This window comes from Polypterus senegalus, chromosome 12 (assembly GCF_016835505.1).
Source record: "Polypterus senegalus isolate Bchr_013 chromosome 12, ASM1683550v1, whole genome shotgun sequence".
In the NCBI taxonomy this organism is placed as follows: domain Eukaryota; kingdom Metazoa; phylum Chordata; class Cladistia; order Polypteriformes; family Polypteridae; genus Polypterus; species Polypterus senegalus.
In genome coordinates, this window is record NC_053165.1 from 9,620,504 (window position 1) to 9,633,873 (window position 13,370).

Below are 13,370 nucleotides of genomic sequence, written 5' to 3' on the forward strand. Positions count from 1 at the left end.
TAAATGTTGTCTCACTGCCTTGCCTCACGTGACGTTCAAGTGCCTCTCACGGGATGTCAAATTGTCTTCCGAGAAGATCACATCTCGTCTCCCTCCCAAGATTTTTTTTCATGATAGAGAGATAAATTTGGGCTGGTAAATATTTACAGGTATATTTGAGATTATCATTTTTATTTATAATGTTTATCTATTTGATAATATTTTCAGATACACCTAACCTACCATGCATGTCTTTGGTGGTTAGGTGGACTGGTGATGCTATGTTGTCCCTGGTGGGTGTGGGTGTGTGGTGTATATATGTATATTCCAGGGTTTGTGCCCTCCTTGTGCCTTGTTCTCTGAAAGGTCCAGAGAAGAGCGACGAGGCTGATTGAGGGCTACAGGGGATGAGTGATGAGGAAAGATTCAAAGAGCTGAGCCTTAAGGAGATGAAGAGGAGACCTGAGTGAAGTGTTTAAAATGATGAAGGGAATTACTGCAGTGGATCGAGATGGTGACTTTAAAATGAGGTCATCAAGAACACAGGGACACAGTTGGAAACTTGTGAAGGGTGAATTTCACACAAACACTAGGAAGTTTTTCTTCACACAAAGAACGATAGACACTTGGAATAAGCGACCAAGTAGTTTGGTAGACAATAAGACTTCAGGGACTTTCAACAATCATCTTGATGTTAGTTTAGAAGAATTAAAGTGGAGAGGATTGGCGAGCTTTGTTGGGCTGAATGGCCTGTTCTTGTCTCGATTGTTCTAATGGTGGCTACTGGGATAGGCTTCAACTGCCCTGTAACCCTTCCCTCGATAAGGAGGTTAAGTAGGATGGGTGTTGAAATTCACTTTCCGTTTTCTGTATTTTTCCTGTTTTGTAAGGCCAGTAGGGAAGTAGTGATGGTTGCTTGTTTTTTTTTTTTTCTTGCTGCTGCTTTAGCAGTGCTAGCGTATAATTGTTTTGCCCCCCCCTCCCACCGTTAGATTGAAGCAAATGAGCATCACCAGATAAAAGGCCTCCAACCTTCCTTTCTTGGTTGTACACGTGTGTCTCTGTCAGGAACCATGACACTCCCACTGCTCAGTCGCCATCTGTCAGGCTAAGTGATCGTGCATGTGGTGGGTGGGCCCGTCATCCAGAGTTGGTTCCTTTCTTTAACAGCAAAGCTTTGTCTTCTGGAGACAATATGCTGGAAAAGTGTATAAAACAGAAAACAGTACATAGTTGAGGATAAAAGTGTCAGTTAAATAAATAAGATTGTTGTCATTTCTGAGGAAGTGACGGTCATATTATGTCAATTTCCCCTTGGGATTAATAAAGTATCTATTTATCTATATTTACTGTGCAGGTGAAGTCACTCTCATCCCCTAAGGCTACAGAACCTGCTGCCACAGTACTCATGTTGTATTTTTACGTATCCTGGTTTTTTTTCTCCGAGTTTTGGATAGTTTCACATTTTGCTACTGGCACCACCTCCACTTGCAGATTTGGATGGCTTCAGCCACACAGCTGCCAAAAGGTTGTATCCTACATGACCCAAATGAACACTGTGTAAAACGGTCTTCAGTTTATGTAAAAAAAATCCTGTGGTTTTCATCCATCCATCCATCTATCCATTATCCAACCTGCTATATCCTAACTACAAGGTCACAGGGGTCTGCTGGAGCCAATCCCAGCCAACACAGGGCGTAAGGCAGGAAACAAACCCTGGGCAGGGTGCCAGCCCACAGCAGGACACACACACACCAAGCACACACCAGGGACCTAACCTGCATGTCTTTGGACTGTGGGAGGAAACCAACGCAGACACGGGGAGAACATGCAAACTCCACGCAGGGAGGACACGGGAAGCGAACCCAGGTGTCATTACTGCGAGACAGCAGCGCTACCCAATATGCCACCATGCCACCCTGTGGTTTTCAACCATTGTATATTTCATGTCTGTCCTCTGAGCTCTTTATTTTGTTTACATTGTGGTCACTGGACAAACACAGACGTTTAATGCACTCCAGATCCTAGTCAGCTCCGTGTATGTGGAGTATGTGAATTTCCCCTTGGGATTAATAAAGTGTCTGTCTGTCTGTCTGTCTGTCTGTCTGTCTGTCTATCTATCTATCTATCTATCTATCTATCTATCTATCTATCTATCTATCTATCTATCTATCTATCTATCTATCTATCTATCTATCTATCTATCTATCTATCTATCTATCTATCTTATCCTGCCTGTTACATTAATATCTATCTATCCTATCTATCCTGCCTACTATACTAAAATCTGTCTATCTGTCTGTCTGACAAGTTTCATCAGGTATTATACTACATACAGTACGGAGTGTGACAAAGGATCGTAAATTCACAGGACACAGTGAATTTGTGGCTTTTTAGGTGACACGTGTGGCAAAGACTCCATTACATGAGGCTGAAGAATCCTTCATTCCATCATTAAAAGTCCTGCTGTGACCCCCAAAACATACCCCCGTAACGTCTTTGCTCAAAACAGAAGGTATTTCATGCAGATTGGTACCTGTGGAGTGGCGTAGCAGTGCAGCAGGTGGTGTTCTCACGTCGGTCCTCCCTTCATGTCTTCCCATGGGTGTCTTCTGTTGTGGTTTGTCTGTTTTTCTCTGTGCTTATTTGTATGCTCAGGAAGTCCGGTTTTTTTTCTCACTTCCCATAGATATGTGGATCCTGGTTTTTGCTTTTTGAGTTCTTCTGCAAGAACACAGGGACACAGAAAGAAAATTATTAAGGATAAATTTTGCACAAACGTCAAATGTTTTTCTTCACGGAGAGATTCGCAGACACATGAAATAAATTATGGGGTAGTGTGGTTAGAGTGGTACATTAGGGACTTTCAAAACTCAAATGTTTTTTTGGAAAAATTACCTCATAATGTTTATTCGCTTAAACTGAAATTGCTCAGCCCCTTCGGTGATTCTTCATATGTCAAGTCTATGATGTGAGATTTTAAGGTCAAGATGAACAAATTATTATTGCTGCCGCATAGCCTTGGGAACCTGTGCTCAATCCGACATAACTGTGTGCCCAGTGATGGATTGGTACTTCATATAGGGCTGGATCCTGCGTTCTGCCCAGTAATACCATGGACAGGCTTTGGACCTCTGTGATCCTATATTGGAGGAAAAAAAAGGAGATTCGTAAAGTGAATGGATGCACGTGTGTGTAGACAGGCCTTCATTCACTCTCATAGGAGACTATTTTAGAGTTAAGTCTTTAACTTGTACATCTTTGGGATGTGGTAGGAAACCATAAGGAAGAATCCATGCAGATGTATGGACATTGTGGAAATTGGGCACAAACCGTGCCTGAGCCAGGATTTTGTACCCATTCTCCTACTGTTGTAGCCCATTTTGTATGATTTGAACTCTGTACCTAAATATTATGAATGTATTATTTATTCATTCATCCAGGAGATGGTAGGGTGAAATGACACCTTTTATTGGCTAACTAAATACAGGGTGGTTCAGATCTAATTATGCAGATCCAGATCGTCTGGATGACTTTGATTTATACGGTGACGATTCCAGTTTGGCACGAAGACGATTCTTCATGTCGTCAGTTCGCACACTTCTCGATGGTCCGGGATTTTTCGGGTGATTTTCTATGTAATAAACTTACAGCGTAATGAAAATTGCCTAATTAGATCTGGACCACCCTATAGATTACAAATGCAAGCTTTCGAGGCAGCTAAGGCCCCTTATTCAGGCAAAGTGTAACAAAGAAATTCCAAATCCCTGCTTGCTTATATTGGGACAGCAAAGTGATTTTTTACTTTCATCTTACCAACCTTTTATGTTCAAATGTTAGCAAAATGAATACACCTGAGATGAATTAACCCTAAAAGAAGAGAACAATGAACTAATAAAATGTAGAGATGAGATAGCCGTCACTAGAGATAGTCCTGTTTTGAAGTGCATTGTCTGTAAGATCAGCCACTGATGTAGTCCGCTGGTCAATCAATCACATATCTGGTCATACAACTCTTGTCTCTGTTCAGACCATTTTGTAGAGTGTTGAATTTAAGCAGAAGTTTGTATTCCCATTCTCTCCGCTCCTGTTGGGTCTTGAAATTCCCCATAAGCACAGTGACCCTCAGATCCTTTATGCTGTGGCCATTACTGTTAAAAATGTTACTGTTATTCATTCATCAGTAGACTACTCTGTGGCTAGCAAGGCCAGTGCAAGTCCTCCAAGTCAGCAGCAGGCAACAATACCTTCTCAAGAACAATACATAGAAGTCTACTTTTTTTTTTTAACCCAAAACAAAGAAGCAAAGACTTGTGTCACAGTCACTTCAGGCAAATGGCTTTACAATACAATACAATACATCCATCCATCCATTTTCTAACCCGCTGAATCGAATACAGGGTCACGGGGGTCTGCTGGAGCCAATTCCAGCCAACACAGGGCACAAGGCAGGAACCAATCCTGGGCAGGGTGCCAACCCACCGCAGGACACACACAAACATACCCACACACCAAGCACACACTAGGGCCAATTTAGAATCGCCAATCCACCTAACCTGCATGTCTTTGGATTGTGGGAGGAAACCCACGCAGACACGGGGAGAACATGCAAACTCCACGCAGGGAGGACCCGAGAAGCGAACCCGGGTCTCCTAACTGCGAGGCAGCAGCGCTACCACTGCGCCACCGTGCCCCCAATACAATACAATACAATACAATACAATTTATTTTTGTAGAGCCCAAAATCACACAAGAAGTGCCGCAATGGGCTTTAACAGGCCCTGCCTCTTGACAGCCCCCCAGCCTTGACCCTCTAAGAAGACAAGAAAAAACTCCCAAAAAATGGAAAAAACCTTAGAAATGGCAGTTTAAAGAGAGACCCCTTTCCAGGCAGGTTTGTCATGCAATGGGTGTCAAAAAGAAGGGGGTCAATACAATACAATACACAGAACAGAACAAATCCTCAATACAGTATAAAAATAGAAATTTTAGAAGTGCGAAGTAGAATTTAACAGTAGATGATATCCCATAATATGATTTGGATTTGTTTACAGTCCTGGAGACCTCACTCATCAAGCTGCCTCCCCCATTTGGCCAGTGCTGGGCCAGCCAATCCAATGAAAGGACCCCTCTACCCCACAATTCCTGCGATCCTCTATCAGAGATGACTTTATCTTAGGCAGGCAAAACAACTTGGCAGGTGGGCCGTGACACCAAGTGCCACATTGGAGTGCCGAGAAGAGAAACCGAACAGGTGAGGGTTAGTAACAAATTCAAACTATCATGTCACTTCTGTTTTAGTGCTGATGACTAACAACAGAGATGCAGTCTGTACAGTAAATCAGCAGCTCTAGTCAGGGTGTGCTAAACTGAAGTCGTGAGATTTAAAAGCTGAGACCGAAGGGGCATCTCTTATAGTCGCAGGCAGACCAGTCCACAGTTTAGGGGGTCCTGTAACTAAAAGCTCGACCTCCCCCTGTTGTTTTATTAATCCTTGGAATCCTAAGCAGACCGCCATCTTGAGATCTTAATGTGCGCTCAGGTTTGTAAATCAATGTTAAGTTCAGACAAGTAAGCCGGACCTCGGCCATTTAATGCTTTATATGTTAAAAGGAGGATTTTGAAATCTGCCCTAAACCTAACCGGGAGCCAGTGTAAGGATTTACGAACTGGAGTGATGTGTTTGTATTTTCTTGCTTTTGTCATAATTCTTGCAGCCGCATTTTGGATTAACTGGAGGCTGAATAAAGAGCAGTTTGAACAGCCAGTGAACACTTCATTGCAGTAGTCAATGCTACATGAATTAATTTCTCAGAATCCTGTTTTTTTAGAAAGCGCCTTAATTTCCCAACATTTTTAGCATGGAAGAAACCTGATTTGGACAACTTCATAATATGCGCTTTAAATGACCTACTAGAGTCAAAGAGAACTCCGAGATTGCGGGCTGATTCAGTAAAATGAATGGCCTTTAGCTCGATTAGCTTTGCACTCTTAGAGTTGAATGGGCTTCTGACAGAACTCTGAGGCACAAGGGGCACTGCTGGAAAGAAGGAGGGTCAGGATGTAAGACAGAGAGACAGACAGACAGACGGAGCTGGCAGGTGGTAAGCTGGTGTGCTTAGATTTTTGGTGGACCCACTTATTCTGACACACAGCGTTGAATGAAGCCTGTCCTTTGACATTATACATTCAGCGTAATAAGGAACTCTTCCTATTGTGTGCTTTTTACTAAAAAAAAAACTTTTAGCTGACCTTGTTTGTGTTATTAATGACGTGGAGAGATGCCTTAAATGTACAAATATATTAATTTTCAACATGTTAATTGGGTGCTCATGTTCTTATTTTTATGACACGTGCATGAAATTCATTAGAATCTCCCTGAAAACGTTTTTGACAATTGAAGCAAAAAATAACACATGTACACCTAGAAGATAGTTGGCTAAGATTCAGACAAGAACATAGAGTGCTGTGAGGGGACATGCCACCATGTTGCCCATGAATACATTATACATCTTCTGGCAGGATCGGGTACGAGACAGGACTGTGGATGGGATATTTGTCTATCACAGAGCACACTTTAGTACAGACCCTGATTCAACCAGCAACATTCTCTCATGTAAAGGGTGAATTTGCACCCTCAAGGACATCATCCATTCATCCATTATCCAACCCACTCTATCCTAACTGGTCACGGGGGTCTGCTGGAGCCAATCCCAGCCAACACAGGGTTCAAGGCAGGAACAAATCCCGGGCAGGGTGCACACGCACACACCAACACACCAAGCACACACTAGGGCCAATTTAGAATTGCCAATGCACCTGACCTGCACGTCTCTGGACTGTGGGAGGAAACCCACGCAGACACGGGGAGAACTTGCAGACTCCACGCAGGGAGGACCCGGGAAGCGAACCCAGGTCTCCTAAATGCTACGAAGCGGTGTTACCCACTGTGCCACCCTCAAGGACATCAGTGTGCATTTAAAACAGAAGACCGGCAGCACTTCTTCACAGAAAGAGTTGTGGGACTCTGGAACAAACTACCAGCAGAAACCTCGACAACCTTTGAGAAGAATCTGGAAAAGATGCTGGGTCAGTTTAGCTATTAGCTAAACAAACGGGCTTAATGGACTGAATGGTCTCCTCCCGTTTGTCAAATTTCTTGTGTTCTGTGTCCGCTGGCTGTCCTTACCAATCAGTGTATTCCTGTGTCTTGGAGATGTGACAGAGAAGCTAACTAAGCTGTTGCTGGGCTGTGATTTGTACCTGGACACCTGTAATTGTTAGGCAGCGGCCACAGCACGAATCGCGTACATTCAACAAAGTGTTATTTTATTGTATATAACCTGTAATCCAGTGGATATTCTATAAATAGCAGATAGACACTATATGATACATAAACACTATATGACAGATAGACACTATATGATAGATAGACAGATAGACACTATATGATAGATCGCTAGATAGATTGATAGATAGACTAAATACATATTTAAGATAGACAGACACTATATGATACATAGATAGACACTATGTGATGGATTGATAGACACTATATGATAGATAGATAAACTGATAGACTAAATACATATTTAAGATAGACAGACACTATATGATAGATAGATAGACAGACAGATGGACACTCTTTCGTTTTTGTGGTGTTGAGGAGCAGGTTATTGACTGTGCACCACTCTGACAGCAGCTCCACCTCGTCCCTGTATGCCAGCACACCCTCCTTGCCCGAGAGGAGTCCGACCACCGTCGTGTCATCCAGAAACTTTATGATCCTGTTGCTATGGCGAGTGGGGACACTTGTCACATGTGTTGAGGGTGTAGAGGAGCGGACTGAGCACACAACCCTGTGCCGTCCCGGTGTTGAGGCTGAGAGCAGTGGAGGTGTGGGGGACCCATCCTGACCCTCTGGGAGCGACCAGACAGGAAGTCCAGTATCTAACTGCATGTGAGTGATGGAAGTCCCAGATCTACCAGTTTGGACACCAGTCGTTGTGGGAGGATAGTGTTAAACACTGAGCTGAAGTCCACAAAGAGCAGTCTGGCGTAACTCCTCAGCTGCTCCAGGTGGGTCAGGGCAGCATGAAGAGCTATGGCCACAGCGTCCTCTGTGGATCTCTTTGCTTTGCAAGCAAATTGAAATGGGTCCAGGTCTGCTGGCACTGACTCCGCACCAGTTTAAACACACTTGGCTTGCTAGTTTTGGGTAAAGCTCTCTTCATTGCCAAAGGAAATGATCATAGCATTCTCGTATCTCCATAATCCTATTCAAAGTAATATTAGGGAGAGTAGGGGAACTTGTAATCTTCCTCACCAGTATTGAGCACAAGACACGAACTAGCTTTGGACACAGTGCCATGGCAGTCCAGTGCAAGGCCCACACGTGCACACATCCACCAGTCAATGGCTAGCAGTTAACTTTACACACATTGTCTGTCTTTGGGAATATGGGGGGGAAACCAGAGTAGGCAGGGAAATTCCCATGTAAACCTGATAAAAATGTGCAAACTTCACAATAACCAGGCACAGGATTCAAACCCTGGCTGCTATATTTATGAGGCAGTAGCAATAATGACTGCGTTACAGTGCTACTGAAAAGAAAGATAAAACGGGCAATTAAAAAATGAAGAAGGAGTAGGTAAACAGGAATTAGATATGTCACAGGAAAACCTGTAGTATCTTAACTATGTCAAACATTAGGCTAGGCATTGGTGGATAAAGTCTGTATTTGATTTTTTGCTGTTGTCTGTTGCTTTAAGTATTGTAGTACCTCTCACTCCCACTGTGGTGTAGAAAGTTGAACAGACAATTACATTTGAACTATAAAAGACAGCAAGCAAGCAGTGTCATAAAAATTATCACTCTGACATTTTTAATGAGCAACAGTGTCCTACTGTATCTGGCATCATTTCAAACAGTTGTGTATAAAGATTTGTGTACTTGGCAGCCTTAACTCCTGACTAGTGTGTAGATAAAAATCAAAAGTCCAGTTTTTTGTAAGCCAAGAAGATCGATCGAGAACACACATGAAAACGTAGATGTAGTCCTTGGTATATTGGGTTAGAGTTTGAGTCAGGAAAGATGTATGCTTGCTGCACATTCGAGCCTAAATTGAGGAAGAGTGTATTATGTCAAGGGTTAACTTCCATTCATTGTCTGAGAATGTAATTGTAAGTTCCTGTTCCCAGTGCTGTGCCCAAAGGTGTTTGATCATGAAGATACTGGTATAATATATCAGAAAGGGTACTTGGCTGGTTACCATCTGTACTGATGCACATTTCTGTTTTTTTTCCCTCGTATGTACAGTAATTTGGGTGCACAAATAAAATAAAGCATATTAAGAGGAAGATATGCTAAATCTCCTTTGCGTAGTAAACCATTTTAATATATTACCAGAATTAATGTGCTCAGATCCTCCAAGAATCAACACAGGATGAGCAAAGTGTATTTTCAATGATTTATGTCCCCTTTTGCAATTCAATGTGGCAGAGTGGTGGCTCTGAGGTAGGGATCTGCACTGGCAATCGGAAGGTTGCTGATTCAAATCCCGTAAAATGCCAAATGGGACTCTGCTCTGTTGGGCTCTTGAGCCAAGGCCCTTAACCTGCAATTGCTCCGTCCTGGGTGTGACGCTAATCTGCATCCATCCCTGCATGAAGGCCTTCCAACCTGCAGGAAAAAACTTCGGAGGTTGGTGGCAGGATTGGCACTCCAGCCACCATAAAAACAAACCTCCCACGTTTCAACACCATCTGAACTTGTGTGGTGTTGAGTGTGAGGTGTCACCCGTTGCAAGGCTGCACTCGGATCTAAATCTGAGATCCTGAGTTGGTTTGTCGTGTGGTGGGTGCAGCAATGCGCTGTATCAGCGCCTGCTCCTAACCTCTCTCTCTCTCTCTCTGCAATTAAAAATATTTTCAAATTCTCTGCAACAAATTTTATAACATCATTAGAATGCACACCCGTACCTTTCATTCATTGAAACACAGCTTGTAAATATGACAGTTTCACATAATCCACTGAACAGGATCATCTCCAGACAGAGGAGCAGCTTCAGTCACAGACTGCGGTCACCGTCCTGCTCCACTGACAGACTGAGGAGACCCCACACTATGCGACTCTTCAATTCCACCCGGGGGGTAAACGTTAACGTTATTCAAAGTTATTGTCTGTTATACCTGCATTGTTATCACTCTATAATTTAATATTGTTCTTTATCAGTATGCTGCTGCTGGAGTATGGGAATACTATCTGAATCTATCTATCTATCACTATTATATAGTACATTTCCTATCTATCTGTCTGTCTACCTGCCTGTCTGTCACTATTATATAGTACATTTCCTATCTATCTATCCTGCCGACTACACTAAGATTAAAATTATCTATCTATCTATCTATCTATCTATCTATCTATCTATCTATCTATCTATCTATCATATAGTGCCTTTTATATCTATCTATCTATCTATCTATCTGTCTATCTATCTGTCTATCTCTCTATCTATCTATCTATCTATCTATCTATCTATCTATCTATCTATCTAGATCAAACAGACCTGTTATTAGTGCATCGTTCACAATGCATTATGCATATCAAACCAACTATGATGGCTAAAATAACATGGATGAAGACCACCTCATATTAAAATCAACAACTGATCAGCAATGTTAGTGACAGCTGTGCCATAATAAAAAAAGTGTACAGTTTGAACTTGTTCTTTGTGAAATGGATGTGCTTGCCTGCTGTAGCGTTCACGTGAAGTGATCTTTTTCAGGGTGTGTACACAGCATAGCCAAAGTCAGCACACTGGCAACTCTGTAACCTTAAACCTTCCAGCTTCACATCTGCAGTACACCTCGACAGCTGGCTTCATATTCCATTCCAGATTAATAAACATATAAAACATTCAATCCAGTTTACCAAAAAGGCATATGGTTATACATAGGGTAACGTTCAAAGAAGTGGTAATAAAAGTATTCATTCTAATTATTCATTCTGTTTGTACTGATGTTCGTACCCTAACGACATGTAAATATTGGACGAACCAAGTACTGTAGATCTAGTTTAACATATGCCAGGTAAATATTAAAATTTAATTTGAACACATCTTTAAATCGATGTCATTAAAATTATCTTCATACGTATAAGATAAGCTAAGATTAAAAAATGATTTTTAATAATAGTATTTTTAAAAATTTAAATAAATACTCGACTCTTTGTCAACAGTATGGATTAAGAAGTGAGCACCAAGTTTCTAACCAGTCAGCAAAGAAGTTTTTTTGTTACAAATTTCATGAATTATAAGAAAGTAAAATAAAAAATTGAAAACTGGTAAAAATGAGCATTTTGTAAGAGTCTGTGGGTGACTGCATGCCCGCTTACTTTCACTCCACCTGGTCAGGGCTGTGTTGGTAACAGGCTGTGCAGGTCAGACCAGACTTCCTTAATCCTAGAAACAGTGTCCACGTCCTTTAGGGGAATTCCCAGGCCAGCTAGCATGATTTGGGTGTCTTCCCCTAGGCCTGCTCACGGTGGACAGTGTTCAGGGAACTCCCCGGGGAGGTACTCATTAGGAGCTCAAACCTCCTTAAATGGCTTCTCTTGGAGCAGCAAAACCGCAGATTGTCTCTGAAGTTAACACGGATTTTGACCTTCTCTTCCAGTCCTGTAGGAATTAAGAGAGAAAATAACTTCACTTGAAAAGAAAACCAACTTTCTAGAATGAATTGAGCTTTTGTGTAACACGGGGTGCTAGGACCCTCCTCTTCAGTCAGGCCAGTCAGTGAGTGGTATACACCATGGTGATCGTGTGACCCATCTGTCCCAATCATGGTGTCATATGTGCTCCCAGAATTCTCAGGCTGTGGGATGAAGGTTGTTTGCAGTGTCATTCTGGTGATAGGCGTACGTTACATTCAAATCCTGACTGTAATGATAGGAAACATCAAAAAATACTTCTGGAAATAGGAGCAGTGCACAAAGAGGAGACATGTTCACATGGAATGAGACGGTACTCTTTACAGATGAATAAAGGGAACCATCAGGTGTTGAAACCAGAAGCTCGATCCAATGTAAATACATTTCCTGTATGTGCAATGCTCTGATTTTCCAGGAGTGTTTCTTTTAATAACATCCATCCATTATCCAACCTGTTACATCACAGGGATCTGCTGGAGCCAATCCTAGCCAACACAGGGCGCAAGGCAGGAAACAAACCCCGGGCAGGGTGCCAGCCCACCGCAGGGCACACACACCAAGCACACACGAGGGACAATTTAGGACCACCAATGCACCCAATCTGCATGTCTTTGGACTGTGGGAGGAAACCCACGCAGACACAGGGAGGACCAGGGGAAGCGAACCCGGGTGTCCTAACTGCGAGGCAGCAGCGCTACCCACTGCGCCACCGTGCAGCCCTTTTAACAACATTTTTGCAAAAATGCACGTGTTTTGCACGCGGTGAATATACAAGTAGGTGACGTGATTTGTGGGTAATGCAAAAAAAAAAAAGTAACATGAGATTAATTTCATGGACATTTTATATTGTTTGCTGTGGCCCAGCATTGGTCTCTGTAGATCTACCAAAAAGTACTCCCATGAAAACATAATATTAAGAAATTGTATCCGCCATCACTACAAACCACATTGGGTGGGAAACATATAACATATAAAGAAGATATGATCTTTGCGTGGAGTATTTCTTTAAATGTTATGTGCACAGTGTGTCTTAAGGTGCTTTTTGAGGAATAAACGCATCATTGTCATTTAAAAGCATACTAAAGAGTTTGGTTCATCTTTTGATGGTTTACCTTAACATCCATTTGTCAGTTTGTTTGTTTTTTTTTTTTATAAAAAGAGCCTCATTATAGAGAATAATGGATGATACAGAAAAATATCAAAGCATCTGAACATTTCCACTTCTCAACATGACAGAGGTTGCGGTAGCCTCCCAGGGTGCAGTGATTGTGAAGCCACTTGCGTCAGGCCACATGGCTGTCGAATTATTGAGAATGGGGCTCACAGCGCAGAAGCTGAAGTTATTGTCTGTGCCTTTCTTTGAATTATGCAAAGGTGACTACTGATGATCAGGCCCAGGCCGACCGGACACAAGAATGTGACAGTAAAGCCACGACACCTTATGTTGTCATCGAGTGCCCTTGGAATGAAAACAAAGGCACATTCGTCACTTATTAACTAAGCAGCATGCTGTACGGTGCTGTGAGTCTTAACTTAAAGTAGAGGGCTGTCGGGGAGCAAATGTCACCTTCGCGGTGGCCAGGTATTTATACGGAAAAACGGCCAATCACTCTTATATGCGTTTAGGTCCACATTGCATGCCTGCAGCAGGGTGAGGCGGTCTCTCTTGAGGGGTGACG

General features: G+C 42.5%; 1 protein-coding gene and 1 long non-coding RNA gene across 4 annotated transcripts in view; one reads left to right on the forward strand and one right to left on the reverse strand.

Annotated features, from left to right (window-relative positions):
* The window catches only part of LOC120540236 (filamin-B), a 194,040-nt gene that overhangs the window by 14,298 nt on the left and 166,372 nt on the right, over window positions 1-13,370 (forward strand). The window lies entirely within an intron of this gene.
* Window positions 587-11,796, reverse strand: LOC120540238. Its single transcript, XR_005635779.1, has 4 exons — window positions 11,377-11,796; window positions 2,878-3,121; window positions 2,516-2,703; window positions 587-1,177 (listed from the first exon to the last, which is right to left on the reverse strand). It is a non-coding gene; the product is annotated as an uncharacterized LOC120540238 (long non-coding RNA).